This window comes from Varroa destructor, unplaced genomic scaffold (assembly GCF_002443255.2).
Source record: "Varroa destructor unplaced genomic scaffold, Vdes_3.0 BEIS01000002.1, whole genome shotgun sequence".
Lineage (NCBI taxonomy): Eukaryota > Metazoa > Arthropoda > Arachnida > Mesostigmata > Varroidae > Varroa > Varroa destructor.
The window spans coordinates 35,464,544-35,476,642 of record NW_019211455.1 but is presented as its reverse complement, the minus strand read 5'-3'; the positions used below and the strand labels follow the sequence as shown (position 1 = coordinate 35,476,642).

General features: G+C 38.2%; 1 long non-coding RNA gene across 1 annotated transcript; it reads right to left on the bottom strand.

The window, feature by feature from the left end:
- Positions 1 to 761: 761 nt before the first annotated feature.
- Positions 762 to 4,384, bottom strand: LOC147757725 (uncharacterized). The gene is made up of 2 exons (XR_015319950.1): positions 2,114 to 4,384; positions 762 to 1,813 (listed from the first exon to the last, which is right to left on the bottom strand). It is a non-coding gene; the product is annotated as an uncharacterized LOC147757725 (long non-coding RNA).
- Between the last annotated feature and the right edge of the window lie 7,715 nt (positions 4,385 to 12,099).

Genomic DNA, 12,099 nt, shown 5'->3' with positions numbered 1-12,099 from the left:
ATATATATACTGAATAAATATAATTTATTTTTCATCAATCAGTAAGCCTTTTCGTGTTTTCTATGAACTCTATACGCATTATAGGAATTCTTGCTATTCAATCCATTTGAAATTATCGATAGATGCAATCTGAGCGACTAAATAGAGAAAACACAATATTGTAAGCAGTTAATTCTTCAATACTTATTATGCGAGAACAGTAGATGTTACGCACTGAACTCGTATTCAGACCATTCGTATTTTTGCACCATAGAACGAGGCAGACAGATGCCCTCTTCTCTACTTTACTTAATAATTAATTTATGTATTCGTTATTAGTAAAAAACAATACATCTCGGAACACTTATTTCTTATAGAACAAGAAACATGATTCAAACATACGAAGCGATAACTTGTAACGTACTTTTTAGAATTTTAATATACTTCAATTCTTTTTTCAGTTGCAATAACAAAACTTTAATCTCTTACAGATTGCAAAGAATATATTACACAAAGAACTACAAAGGTGCTTTGAAGACAAAACGTTGTAGCGTTACGGCTTTTGTCCGTTAAACTTGACGTTAAAACAAAAAAGAGTACATGTTGTTGTTACGTTTTCCTTTAACTACTTAAATAGACAATACCGCTTGAGTATTCCGTAGATAAGTTTATCGAGCATAAAAATCATTTGAGACCATGTTTATATTTCAAACCGTATTGCATATATGTATGTCAGCTCTTTTATGTAAATTTACAAAAAGAATCAGAAGAAAAATATCTAGTTGTGTTTCATGCTTGGGTAATACAACTCTTATAAGCTTCCGTTGCGCTTCTACCGATGTATGTTTGCTAAACAGTGTTGCCACACTTCACAACGGTACGTGAATTCGGGATGGACTGAGTTTTTCTAAAATCTGTTATAATTTATAATAAAACAACAGGTTTGCGCGACTGAAAAGCTTCGGTCGCAGACTAGTTAAAACATTAATCCAGTAAGATCATGATTCATATAAGTTTGATGGAATAAGTCGATTTTTAAGAGCAAACATAGGGATCCTTCGAATACAATGTACAGAATTATTACACTGTTACGATTCGTTGCATTCTACATCTTTCTTCATTAAAGTAAAGTTAAACAATTCCTCATAATACTCCAGAGAAACTGGCGCAACACATATTAATTATAGCTTTTACCTATTTGTGCGTGGAAGGAACGTTCGTAATGGTCGCCACTAATTTAGCAAGTGGATATTAGGCTAACTTTTATGCCTCTCAGATTTTCTAAAATAAAGAATCAATACTAAGTAAAGAAGTTATAATCGAACATTTGGGGCTGTTCCCAGAGAGCTACGGTAAGGATAAGCGCAAGCCAAGAAGAGAGTTAGACCAAGAAGAGAATTAGAAAACGCAACCTTTAATGAGTCATTCTTGATTCCGGAATACTGATATATTGCGAGACAGGTCTCTTACATCAGTGTCGCCTTTATTGTAGAGTAAACACAATCATTAAACTCTCATAATCACTCATAATATTAATTTTACTTATCATCGCGATAACATAAATTAGCTCCATATTTGGATTTAGTCTCCAAATTCGGATCTGTCATTCTTGCAGACGGTTTTCAGTATTTCCAATTTTTCTATATTATTCGAGATTCTGTTGTGCAACCTCTATTAATCCAAAGCGCCGTTTCAATCAAAGTAGACTACAGCCAATAGGCAGCTGCTGTTCGTGTGACATTTTCTTCGTCGAGAACTGAAAGATCTCGTAATATTATGTCATGCACTCTCGCTTCTATTCCCTGCTGTTGTATGTCAAGCAGCATCGAAAGCTCTAGAAAAGGCAGCGATATATATATATACATGTATAGGGTTATAGCAGTAATAGACATTTCTGCCATCTGTACGGGTTATTACCATATAAATCTCAGTTGCTAGCAACGATAAGATTATAAATTAGGATTATCGAAACACTGCAAGTGCAGACTGATGAATTGTTGCAGTTACCACATGTAGGTGCGCTCCTAGAGTCATTTTTCTACAGTCGTTTGTATTTGAGATTTTGTAAATTCTCTTTTGTTATAATTATTTCCATTATTGATAAAGCTTCGGCGCGTTGTGTAAGAATACTTGCCATGATGATGGCGATACCCAGGATAGCACGAACTACTCTTATTTCATGCTCTTGCTTTTGGTTATAGAGAGCACCGGCATCGCGTCAGTAGTAATGACGGCTGTTGGCAGTTGTTATTGTGGTTCTCCGTAGCGCGAGTAGTTGGACTGAGTTGAACACGCACACAGGGAGGGCTGGGTGGCTGAAATGGCAGCGGCTATTGTGGCAGAAGCAACATCAGTAGTACTGCTTGTATGTTTGTCAGTCTCGACTGGGCAACCTAAATGGCTGGAAACAACAGCCATTGTAGCAGTAAAATGAAATGACGGCTACCGCTGATGGCTTCTCTCTCACCGTCAAGGCCACCCCCTCTTGGCCACGATCACGACAACATCTAAAGGTGCTAACTACTGCTAGTATCGCAAACACACCACTACTGCCGCCGGCGAAACAAACAGAGCCGAGCCGCTTTTCGAGGGCATCGTTACCACCGCTGTCATCATCACCAGCATCAGAATCATAACGATCGTCATATTCACATCTAAGGCAACTGGGCTGCGGCAGCAGTGATATTGCCCCCCGCACCAGGAGAACATCAAACACGTGAACAACAAGACTATACCAGCGTGAAGAATGTACAGCATAAGGAATAAAAGCGGCGCTTGTGGCGGCTACGATAGAAACTATCGAAGTCAAACTAAAGCACAAAAAAGGCAAAAGTAACATCAGTGCAGGTTCAGCACTCTATCAGGTGTGCCTCATATCTATATGACTCATGCGCAAATTATAAGTTTTCAGAATCAAACACTGCTCTGATTGTTAAATACATTATAGAAAAATAGATTCTAAAGCACGAAAAATAAAAAAACACGTAGTGGAAGACCTATGAATAGGAATTTCAGATACACAAGGCTTTCAAGCTAACTTCTCAATAAGTTAAACTGGAGTATCGACAATATGTAGGAAGAGGAAGGCCAGTATGGTATACACTACGACGTATATTGAGTAATAAAGCATTAGGGAGCGGACGTGAAGGCGAGCAGCTTGCTTGTCGCTTCTTATTTAACCCGACTGATCCCAGAAGATTCTTTGTCTTATCAGATTGGATGCGCTATGGGCATTTATAGACAGGAAGCTTTCTAAAGCCTAATAGGCCTCGTGCGTCTTTTCTATAAACAAAAAGCTGTTTAAAAAAAATGTTTTTTAAAGGAGTTTTTAGAAATCTATGTATTGCGTTTGGTTTGATTCCAAAATAAGATTTGCGTTAGTTTTGCAACAGGCGTCCAGAAGGTAATTTTGCAAATTAATAACTTTTTAATTATTTAGACCAAAGAACCCTCCTTGGCGCCTTAAGCTTAAAGCAAAGACTTCAGGCTTCGCTTTAAGTTTGAGACGTAAGAAGAAAAATTCTAAATGCGAATAGTGAGATAGTGGCCAAGCATTGGTTCTGCGCCAAATATTTTTTCATTAATTTAACATGTTTAGTTGTTATCGAATGTGAACTTTTTCTAAGCATAGTATCAAGGACATGGTCCATTAGGAATTTGACATGAACGGGTCTTGTTGAATTGGCGTGCGGCATGGCAACCATACAAACAGCTAATAACCCAAACAATAATAATCTCTTAATATTGGTGGGGAACTTTAGCCGGCGCAGAAATTTTAACCAGCATAGCAGCATGCTCGTTATTCGCCGTGACGACGCATCCAAAGAGGTGCGCATTAGCCACCCACAGCACACTGGCCCTGCGCGACACACGACAGATATAATTCGCAAAAGCAAGAAGGCCGATGTGTTGTGTACATGTATAGGATTCGCTAGTCGTGGCCTTTTACACGTGTACAATAAGTGTCGAATAGAACAAATATGTAACGGCAAAGGCAGATAACTGGGGAAGTTTTAAACTTTTTGATGTATGAGAAAGCCGTAGAAATTCAATTAGCGAAATGCTAATGCGAAAAGAACCTTAAGAAATAAACTACTTACAAGTAAACGAATCTTTTAATCGCTTGGGTTCGGAGGATTAAAAAGAAAAAAAAAAAACTCATTGTGGCGTTTAAGCAAAAGATAAAAAATAACCACGTTATATAAAGCAAGACGGGACGTCGCTAAGCACCTTCCTATTTTCAAAGAAGCAATTAGCGTTTCTCTAGCTTAGTCAAATGCTACTGTAGCGTGTGCCTCGGGTAAAAATCCAAATATCGGAAGAGGAAAAACATGCGTACCCACCCCAATATTGTAGTTTACACGTAAACAATGGCATCAGATGTCGACGATTATATACACCGAAAAACTGTAATACTACATTACCCATGAGTATACATTCTGGGCTGGTGTATATATGAGTTTTGAATATCTTTTTTTATATCTTCACCGTTTATTTCCATATATTATAAGAAAGAATCTCTCTCAGATACTAAATAATCTGTTAATTGACCAAGAAGATAAATTATTCTCAAACATTTTGAATGCACCGAATTTTAGTGGAAATCACGCAGCCCGTTTGTGCTATAAACTGGGTAGAACGCATAAGCTGATAAAGCTCCTCATTGACCCTCAGAACCTCACCCGATATTAGACAATGCACAGCCATAAGGATACGTTTTTACAAAACGTTGCAACCGCTGACGGGCAATGGTTTCTTCACGTCGATACGAGGTAGAAAAGCGTCCGTAAATGCGGCAGGTACCCATAAACCTATGTCTAGAAGCGTCTTATCAAGTGCGAAATACTTCAGAAAAACATGCTCAATAAGCACATAGCCTAGTAAAAGTGATTAAACGCGACTGTTCAACAGAAGAGGCTCTTCACGACAGAGCCACGCATTGTCAGGCTGGGATTCAACAAAAGACGGCGTATTCTAATAAGAAGCCTCGGCGCCCCATAAACCAAGTAATAGAATACGGCTTTTCATTGCTTACGGCTGACAATTGCTACAAATTACGAGAAGTGGTGTTTCCACCTCAATATGGTGCAGAAAAAGGAATGGGTAGGTGTAAGAGTATGCCTGTGCTTAGAGTTAAGTTGGATTTTCGTCTGCACAAAACCATACGCTTGGTGGAACTTTTGAGAACATTGGGAAAATTGCGTATACTGGGAAATGCTTGAGAAAGATAAGACGGCAAACAAAGATCTGTGTATGAAGGTGTGTGGCTAGGTGCATTAAGTAAACCAGGCTATATCACATAAAAAAAACTCATAGACGAGGAAAAGTTATTCTTTTTTCTACAAGACAGTGTCAGGCTGTACTTGGAAAAGCCGTTCCGCAAAGGCGTGACTGAGTATAAAACTCCTTTGCACCCATGACATTCGTTAAACTTCGGACCAACGATTGCTGCTTTTTTAGACTCCTGTTGGTTGAATTCGTAACAGAAACTGCTACGAATTTGCTAGAAACTGGCGGGCCAAATGTTTCAATACCACGCAGATGAATATACAAGTCGATTAAAGAGTTAGAAAAGACCGTCAAAAATGATGACAAATACGTAATAAATTGTGTTACTAGATCTCAAGCGAGGCGCTACGCTTTTGTCAGACGAGAAAACTGCCATAAGGTTTTTTTAAGTGGAGCTCATAGCCATCTGTGAAGGCTATATGCGCATAAACTTTCGGCCAGGTTGATTAATGCAGCATCAATGAAAAATCGATTTTTTTTTCGATAATTGCCTATATTGTCCTATATTTTGATGCCAGCCTTGATCCTAATACTGAAAAATAGAAGACTTGCCTAAGTTTCACCTAAAAAGATGTTCTCAATATGATGGTATTTATCTCTAAAATCATTTAATTGATATATTTGTCATATCACCGGCTAAAACTTTTAGATTGACACTTGAAAAAAAATTGCCCCAAAAAGCACTCCAAAGGGTAGTTTGAAAATCATCACATAAACGAGACAAACTCTTCTATTGTTTTTCGACCATTTTTACCCGGAAGTGTCCATTTTAAGTGTAGGGACAGGAACTACATTCTTATTTAGCCCGTCTGCCTCTGTTGATTGGCCCTAAAAAACCTTTATTTTATAGAACGTTCGTCGTTCGAGGGCATTTTCAATATGAAAAGAGATTTGGGTATGCATACTTTGATTTAATTTGTCGAGAAATTTTAACTGATGCCAAAAATTGCCTAACCTACATAGAGATTCCATTCGAGTACCATGTAATCAATAGGAATACGTTTTCGATGAGAATTTGCAACAAAATATAGCTCACATCAGCCTTTACATCTATAAGAGATTCCAGTGGAAAGAGCGTAAAATACTACGTGAGCAAACATTGCCCACAATCGATTCGTTCAAATTAACACACCGTCTATTGGAGAAAACGCCTCTAGAAAAAAGTATTGATCCAACTGGTTTCATCCTGCTGTATTCGGCAACTCTAACGACTTGCCAAAAATCAGCTCGACCCAATTACCTTAAGAGGTCGGTTTACCCCCGACAAACCAACAAATAGGTTGATACAGAGTTTTAAAAGTATACTTAGATGGACATGCAGGCTTAGTCCCGCATCTCTCTGATTTAATTAACTTGATCCACTGATGTTATTTACAGTCATTGCGTTACACTCTGGCTCACCTGACCTGTAACGCTTTTGCAGTTATTAGATCAGTCTGTTAGTATATTTATTTGGGTATCTCTCAACTCTAGATTTGTCCGGTTTGTGATGATTTTTGCAACGTTCTGACAGTCGGCCTCTGGTCGGCCTATCTCTGAGGAACGTAGATTAACGGAGTCGACTTTTAAACGACTTTTAATGGATGTTGCTATTGGTAAAACCGGCTAATCTATTCTGTTTCCGGGACCAAGCCACTGAGGGTTACGGTTTTTTTTCTATCTCTTCTTTTTATTAGGTAGCTGTACATATTGAATTAAAAGAAGATATAATGAATAGTTCATGATGATTTGGTATGGTTTGGCTGGTATGTCAATTTGTTTTTGGGGCATCACAAAAACGTGACGTTTTTCAAATTTAGTTTTATTTTTTTGACAATTTGGCATTTTTCTCTAAAAGTCAATTAAGGAAAATCAACTCTACATTTGTTGAATTACCTTTCTAATTGACATTTATTAAACATTCGCTCCAATGACCACTCAAAACGTACGCAAAGCGAAAATAAGGTTTTCGCAGTTTTGACTTAAAAATACAAATTTTAGGTATGGGCCTATGTCTTGTTATTCAGCTCGTCGAAATCAACCGCTTGGTGACAAAAACATTTCTTCTCCAGAAAAAGCCATGTCAGGTTCTACCTCTTCAAACGATATCTTCGAGCCAAAAACTTGAAGTAAGGCTTATTAAGATGTCATGCATATCCGTTTAACTGATCAAAAGCTTTCCGTTGGTGCTAGGAAATACTCCTTGTGCGTAAACTTGTATGTAAAAAAAAGTTCAACTCAGTCTCGCCTAAGCGTATAAGCCATTACATTCGATTTTTGGCCCTTTTTAGGCTGAAATATTAATTTTAGCTATAGAGATATGTATCGCATTCTATATAGCTTGTCGATCGTTAGGAATCGGTATCAACAAATTATCCACGTTAGGTATAGGGAGGTATACTGCACTTTCATCAAGCTTGAAAAATCTATCAAACGTCAAGTAGAATCCCTTATATAGAGCACAATGATAGGTTTTGGCTTTTGTGGGACTCCAAATCAAAAACTAAGATTTGGGCATAAGAGTATGTATTTTTTTGATCCAGCTCGATAAGAGCTTTCGATTGGTATTGGGAACAACTTACACTATGTAGAGCTACCTGTAAACACTCAGTCACCATTTTGACCGTAAAGAACATTTATATATAAATTCAACCAAAATATAGTCTACCTTGACCCGTATAACTTTCCCACATACATACATAGGGATTACTGTACAAATTGACGAGACGAAACCCTCGATTGTTTTTTCAACCGTCTGCACGCCAAAACATCAATTTTAGGTATGGAAACGTGTACTGCATTTTTATTTAGTTCATTAACATTTATCGATTGGCCTCAAGGAAGCCCCCTTTCATGGAACTCCATGTTAAGTTGTCACCTCTCGGCGCATTTTCAACATGAAAGAGATCCGGGTATAAGGTAAAATATTCTTTTTAGTATCAAGAATTAGACATTCTACACAGGCATCCAGCTACTACTCGTATAGTAAAAAATTTACTTTCAACAAAAATTCCCTCAAAACACCGCCTTTCTCGTAGACATCTATAACAATTCCTGCAAAAAAATGTAAAAAACCATTTTGCGAAGGTTTATATCGCAAAAACTATTAACTTGCCCACACTAGGATTAAGCTCTATAGGATGAATAAAACAAGCACCTCCGCAGAAAATTATTCGTCTAATCAGCTCTTCTTACACGCAGCTGTACCCATGATCGTACTCCAGTGATGCACCAGATCAGTCCAAACCCACGATTTTAATAGGTTGGTTTGGGTCAGATAGACAACCAAAAAGGCACGTGTGTAAATGTATACAGATAGATTGGAAGGGCTCGCAGGCTTTAGCCCGCGCCTGTTTTGTGTTGACTGCTCCAACTAATCCGATTTAGGTGATATCTAAGCTAAAGGGCGAGTTAACATTAATAATTTTCTTGTCTGTAGTCACTTTCGTAGTTTGTTGTGTGTTCGTCAAGGCTCAACCAACTCTCAACCAAAAATCTTCCTTGTGATATGTTGCCTTTCGATACAATTCAGTGATTACAGGTTTTTTTAGTGTCAGCTAATTTACTCTGCTTCCGGAACGTACGTGAATAGGGTTGGCCGACCTCTGAGAAACGTACTAAATTTAGCCGACTTGTACGAGATGTTATTAGATTAATCTATTGATTTCATTCCTGGGACATCACCGAGGCTTACGGATTTTTCTATAGAAAATAATAACATAGACATAAAATTAAGATTCACTCTGTTCTTCTCACCAAACCATAAATGCTTCTAATCGTTTTTTATTAGTAGTTACAGATTCGTTTTGAAATTCGTTAATCAAGTCATAATGTGGATATATATTTAATCCTACGAATACCTTTTGTTTTATACATTGATTATCAAACCACCACCAAGATACTACAAGGGTTTTTGTTTTTGCTTTTTTGACAATAGGTAGCTGTATACGCTAACCTAGAATATGTTTCGATTGATGTATTGACTCTAAGGCGTTACGAAGGCTTAAGCACATTTTCACTTTTTAAAATTTTTCTTGTTTATAAAAATTTACATATATCCGTTTGACACTTTCCAAAAATTGAAACAAGAAAATTTCTACGAAAATAAATTTTCTAAATTCGCCGCTTAAGCTATCCGATTGTTATTTGTTAGGAATTCGGTCAAGGAACGACCCGAAACGCATTTTCGCCCCACCGTTAGATATGCAAACCAGCACAACCAATAGAGTTTTTGCACTTTTCACTGAACAATGTAAATTTTTGATACAGGTCTATCGACTCTCGTCTAGATCTATCGACTGACGTCAAAATAAATCCTTACATATAACGCCATACGAAGTTTTTACCTTTCAAATGACATTGTCAACCCAAAAACTGAAATTTAGGTGTATGAACATGTATTGTGCTCCGATTCAGCTCATCGTTTGCTTTGGTACCTAAGATTACTTCCCGTATATAGAATTCCACGTGAAAAATTTTAATCTCAGTGTCATTCAAACTAAAAAACTTCTGCATTCGGTTTTAGCCTTTTTACGCCGAAATACCAACTTTAACTAGAGGAAATGGGTGAACCGAATCTCGAAACGGTTTTCGACCGTTTCATACCAAAATTTCTTAATACCGCTTTTTCTAGAATAATCGAGAGGACACATTTTGCTATGCCATATGTACAAATCCGTAAGCATTAAGAGAGAAAGTACGCTGAGAAAGTTAAGAAGGCATGTTTCCTTGCATTCCCCCATCTTTCTGACCTCAGCCTGCTCGCAGTTTCAATCTTTGTTTCGTTATTTTGCGTCCTCCGTTGGACAAGAACTGAAAAACGCCTCGGACGCACTTCGCGAACACTTCCATGGTCTTAATACCACCTTGCGTCATCGCCAACACCATTGATTAATCTGATGCATAACGTTGCATTCTATGTTACCAGTCATTGTAGCACAGCAATGATGAAATGGCAAAAATGTATTATATGCCTATAGTAAACCTAGGAAATACGAACTGTCACTTGAGGTTTCAAAATCGAGCCGCGATGAATGCATTATTTCACGTTGGGAGTGGCTGCTCGTCTGTACATATATATTTATCATTCACGTGTTTGCTAGTAGCTGCGTCTCTCACAACGCCGTGTGCGTGAATGGCATTGAGTCTGACGTTTGATGTTACAACATCTCTCGGTTAATTACCTCCCTAACGACAGCGCGCTACAACGGCCTCCTCCTCCAACGGCCCTGGCACCTTTGAACGCCTGCTCACTGTAGCAATGCGTCACTGACGTTTCCCTTCGTGAAAATTTTACTGTTTGGATTATTTATTATAGGTGATATCTTATGCTTTATAGCAGCTTTCTCCTTCAGTTTTATTCGGACGCGGACTCCTTTTCTACCACCAAACTGTAATGGAACACACCGTTAGTTAAAAATTGACAATGAGCTGCTTATTGTTAACGAAATGTTATATATACATGTACACGAAGCTCTCATAAACATAAATGGGAAATTATCTCATAATTACTGCAGCTCTACACCATCACTGCTTCCCTTGCCAAAAATCTTGGTCTCGCTTTGGATTTCTCTTTTTCCCAAAATGCCCCATAACATTTCTTCAGCGGGATAGGCCAGTAGGGCTGGTTGCCCTCTTATCCCGAAAGGCATGGAAATATGAACTGGCGACGTCTGTCATCGTTTTCGGTACTGTATTCACCGCAAAACAAAATTAGCTGACTGCAGTCTGAATGAGATTCACACTATCTATGCGTTTACTCACCATCTTTATAACATTTCGTTAATTATTGTTCTAGAACTACAATCATGCCTCTCAAGCTTGCTTCCACCAGCTAAGGCAACACCTACCAGGAAACACTCGGTTCGAAGTTAACACCGAATGAAAGTTCGGTAACAGCAAGTTGCCCGAGCAATCATGAGACAGAGTTTCTCAAATCACGCGCGCGTGGCAATTAAGGGTTCACTAGATGTACGATTCGATGAACAACTTATGCGAATTCAAGAGGTGAAGTGCGACGCAACATTCCAGTTCAAACTTGTTGACGTGCAACTTAACGAAGAGTAACAAGCGATGTTAGCATCTCAGAATTTACAATAATTAATAACAATGTTGCTTTATTTACGAGTTGTGTGTATGACGAGTTATGGGGAAAGGTATGGTGATATGGGAGAAAAACTATGTGAACCACTCATTGTTTCTAGCGAAGGAATGTTATAATCCCGAACTTTGTTATTTTTTAAAATACACACAGGTCGAAAACTTTCCATTTTTCGCTCTTCGACTAAACTCTAAATACTAGTAGAGTAATATATGACAGCTGATAAAATTTTTTTGCGTTTGATCGAATTTGTTCTGAATAGTAAACAGCAACAGTCAGCTCGTTCTTCTATCATTTGTTCTAATACTACATCTTCAAAGGTAGATTGCAAGATCATATGTGGAACCTGCTTGTCAGTACCACTGAAGTACTCTGTTCTGGCACTAGTTATTCTATTATATGTCTATGTTGTCATATAATTTCTTTTAACAGAAATTTTGACGAACCTATTAGTGACATTATTCGTACACAGCATTATTGTCAGCACAAATACCACATTACGGATAACATTACGATCGTCGATCAGAATTTACGACGGGCCATTATCTATGCCCAACTATGTATACCCAGCGTATTTAAAGTAGCACAGTTGTTTCTGTCTCACCTCATTTCTTGAACAGAACGCTAATCGTAGACGTACCAGTACCTAGGCTGCCATAGGAAGTGCGGCTCCAACTGCGCAGCCGCACTTCCTTGGAGCCGCACTTCCTATGGCAGTCTTGCCTCGCACGACATATCTAACCTGGCAGTGA